Source organism: Triticum dicoccoides, chromosome 5A (genome assembly GCF_002162155.2).
Source record: "Triticum dicoccoides isolate Atlit2015 ecotype Zavitan chromosome 5A, WEW_v2.0, whole genome shotgun sequence".
NCBI lineage: Eukaryota > Viridiplantae > Streptophyta > Magnoliopsida > Poales > Poaceae > Triticum > Triticum dicoccoides.
In genome coordinates, this window is record NC_041388.1 from 179,210,585 (window position 1) to 179,215,134 (window position 4,550).

The following is a 4,550-nucleotide window of genomic DNA, read 5'->3' on the forward strand; positions in this document are numbered from 1 at the left end:
ACAAGGCAATGATATTTTCCAAATATTACTACCATATTCAGATCACGAAGCATTGAGATAGACATTAAGTTGAAACCAAGGGATTCAACAAGCATCACTTTATCCATGTGCTGATACTTTGAGATTGCAACTCTACCTAGACCCAATACCTTGCTTTTACTAGTGTCAGCAAATGTGATGTGACTCTTGTCAGATGGACATAAGGTTGAGTCCATGAGAAGACTTCAATCACCAGTCATGTGGTTAGTGCATCCACTGTCCATAATCCATTCAGAAGCCTTTGGTATCGTACCCTACAGTGCAGTTAGGGGGATATGCGTCACCAAGAGAAATGTGAAGCATAAACATTTGATGAACAAGTGGATTACGAAAGTTCAGATCCTGGTTAGGTTAGATAGGATGACTGTCAAGAAAACCAGGAACAAAATACATAGTAAGACCATTTGGGCATTTTATCTTGCGCCCCACAAGATGTTTTAGGTCCCCAGAAATAACATCTGACGCCTTTGATTTCTGGCTGGAGACCCTTCCGTGCAAAAGAGAGTTAAGTTTTGTTAACCACCCAAATTTTCAGGGGTGGCTTTGAAGCAATGAGTCTAAGTGAAGCATCTGAGAACTTTGGCTTTGGAGCCCTAGCAAATAGTCTTGCAGGAGGTGAATAATACTCATAAGAATAAGCAGAGTAGTTCTTGGTCTTATGAACATGGCGGTTTGATGAAACACGCTCATATTCATAGGCCTGAGTATGGTTTCCCTGCAAAACATTCGTGTTAGGGTGACTCTGGTGAGTCCTCTGTCTGTATGAAGCCTTTGGACCATATGAAGCCTTTGGTCTGGGGTTTGTCTTCTTCCCAGGTGGTGTCATGATGACATTCACCTGAAGATTTTTCAAGACAACTCTTGGGCACCCATTTCTTCTTCAAAGGTGGTCCATTCCTGCAGTTAGTACCAATATTCCTGGCAAACACTTCACCATTCTGATTCTTAAACAGTTTATAGTTTGCATCAAGGGTTCATCAATAATAATCGGTTAGCACAAGTGAAGCCAGATAAGGTAGATGGATCCACTGAAGGTCGCTTTGCAGCAACCCATGTGGTTTTGGGGTACTACTCAGGCTTCCAGTAAGAACCATCAACATTCATTTTCCTCTCGAACCCAACACCCTCTTTTCTAGGGTTTCGGTTCAGAGTCTGTTTCTTGAGGACATCGCACAGTGTTTGATGCCCTTTGAGACTTTTGTACATTCTTGTCTCAAGCAATGTCTTCAACCTGGCATTCTCATCAGCAATGGTAGTGGTATCCTCAGCAGAAGGGTTAGTTACCACATCAACGGTTGAAGATATTGCAACAGTAGTAGTAGTAGAACATCCAGCAACAGAAGCAGCATGATCACGCTCAAGACATTTTAGACATGGTGGTTCAAATCCTTCCCGAGCGGAACTGATCTGTTGAGCACGGAGTGACTCGTTCTCCTTTTGAAGATCTTCATGAGCCGATCTCAAGTTCTCAAGCTCTTGCTTCCTTTGAAGATAATCATAGGAGAGCTTTTCATGAGTAGTTGAGAGCGTTTCATGACGACTTTCAAGTTCCTCGTACTTAACATGAAGACTTTTAATGTCTTCAATTAAGGACTGAGTTCAAGTCATTTCCGCGTCCAACAGGCCATCGCTTTTGTCTAACAGTTTTTGAATATGTTCCATGGCATGCTGTTGTTCAGTTGCAATTTTAGCAAGTGTTCTGTAGCTAGGTTTAGATTCACATTCAGAGTCATCTTCACTTGATGTTTGATAGTAAGCATCGCGTGAGTTTACCTTGGCACCATGTGCCATGAAGCAGTAGGTGGGTGCAGAGCATCCTCATCATTAGCATCATCGGTGGTGACGAGGCCATTGTCTTCAGTGTTGAAGATGGACTTGGCGACGTATGCTGAAGCTAGAGCCAGGCTTGCCACACCTGAATCAGATTCCTCTTCAGACTCCACCTCCACCTCCACAGATGCAGACTCCTCCTCTGAATCCATCTCCCTGCCAACAAACACACGCGCCTTGCTGGATGAGCTCTTCTTGTGTGATGAATACTTCGACGCAGACTTGGAAGAAGACTTTGAGGATTTCTTCTTGTTGTTGTCATCAGAATCATATTCCTCGCTCTTATTCTTCTTTTTGTTCTCATTGTCCCATTGAGGACACTCAGAGATGTAGTGACCAGGTTTCTTGCACTTGTGGCACGTTCTCTTCTTGTAGTCATGGGAGGAAGCTTCATCATTTCTTGAGATGGATCTCGAAGACTGTCTGGAGCCTTTCTTCTTGGTGAACCTCTGGAACTTCTTCACTAGCATGGCAAGTTCCTTTCCAATGTCTTCAAGATCCTTAGAACTGTAGTCAGATTCTTCTTCAGATGAGGAAACAACCTTTGCCTTCAAAGCACGAGTTCGTCCATAGTTGGGACCATAGATATCTCTTTTATCAGATAACTAGAACTCATGTGTGTTGAGCCTCTCAAGTATGTCAGACGGATCGAGAGTCTTGAATTCAGGGCATTCTTGAATCATCAGGGTAAGGGTATCAAATGAGCTGTCGAGTGATCTCATGAGTGTCTTGATGATTTCATGCTTGGTGATCTCAGTGGCGCCGAGTGCATGAAGCTCATTTGTGATGTCAGTTAGGCGATCAACATCAGTTGAACATTATCATTGTCATTTCACTTGAAGCGGTTGAAGAGGTTGCGAAGAACACTGATCCTTGAGTCTCTCTTGGTTGAGATGCCTTCGTTGACCTTGGAGAGCCAGTCCCAGACTAGCTTCGCAGTTTCCAGAGCACTCACATGACTATACTGTCCTTTTGTCAGATGACCACAGATGATGTTCTTGGCAGTAGAATCCAGTTGAATGAACTTCTTGACATCAGCAAGGGTGACACCTTCACCGGCCTTGGGAATGCCATTCTTGATGACATACCAGAGGTCGACATCAATGGCTTGAAGATGCATGCGCATCTAATTCTTCCAGTAGGGGTAATTAGTGTCATCGAAGACAGGGCACGCAGCAGAGACTTTGATTATCCCTGCAGTCGACATAGCTAAAACTCTAGGTGGTTAAACCGAATCACACATAACAAGGGAGCACCTTGCTCTGATACCAATTGGAAGTGCTAGTTATCGACTAGAGGGGGGTGAATAGGCGATTTTTATGAAAGTCTTCAAAACACGGGGACTTTGAAGACAAATAGTAGAAATGAACCTATTGATATGCAGCGGAAGGTAGACTACACTAAACAAGCCATAGTCAAATAAGAAATGAAATGAAAGCACGAAGACTATCAGCAGCTAGGTAATATGGATCAGGATGGAAGATAGTATGAAGCCAAACAACAATAGTCTTCACACAATGAATTCAATCAGATCATGCAAGCATGTAATGACTTCACGAAGACAAACTATAAGTAAAGAGAGGTAGTGGATAGAACCAGTTGCTTGGTGAGGACAAGGATTTGTTGGACCAGTTCCAATTGCTGTGACAACTGTATGTCTGGTTAGGGAGGCTGAGATTCAACTCAGAAGACTGCGTCTTCACCTTATTCCCCTTGAGCTAAGGACACACAGTACTCGCCCAATCACTCTGGTATGTCTTCAAGGGACACTTACAAACCTTCACAGACTTCGTTCACCGGCAATCCACAATGACTCTTGGATGCTCAGAACGCGACACCTAACCAGCTGGATGATTCATAGTCCTCAAGTGTAACAAGTCTTCAGGTCACGCAGATGGAAAGACTTTAGTGATGCCTAACACTCTTTGGCTCTGGGTGTTTAGGGCTTTGTCATCGCAAGGATTTCTCTTTCAAATGCTTCGGAGGTGGGTTGCTCTTAAACGACAAAAGCCATGCACTAACTCTGAGAAACCACCAATTTATGGTGTAGGGGGTGGGCTATTTATAGACAGGAGGCAACCCGACCTGATTTGTTCGAAATGACCCTGGGAAACTAAGGAACTAACACGTGTCCAATGGTCAGATTTCAAACACACGCGGCAGCTTGACTTGGGCTACAAGTAAAGCTGACTCATCCAGCTCTGGATAAGATTTTCTCTCATTGTCTTCACTCGAAGACATAGGATTTGGTTGAGCATCACTTCAGTCACTCTGATTTTGTTCACTTGGACCCCACTTAACAGTGCAGTGGTTCCTATGACTCAACAAAGAAGAAAAGGAAACTACGAAACAACTATGTCTTCGTACTCCATAGTCTTCATACGATGTCTTCTCATGTCATAGTATTTGTTGTGAATATCTTCACAGACCACCATTATCTTCAATGTCTTCACACATATTTGGGGGCATCTCTGGTAGGTAAGAGGAATCAATGAGGGACTATTACCTGTGTTATCCTGCAATTCTCACAAACACATTAGTCCCTCAACCAAGTTTGTCTTCAATACTCCAAAACCAACTAGGGGTGGCACTAGATGCACCTATAATCTCCCCCTTTTTGGTGATTGGTGACAAACTGGTTGAAGTTTTCAACGGGGATAAAAGTATGTGAAAGTTTAAGG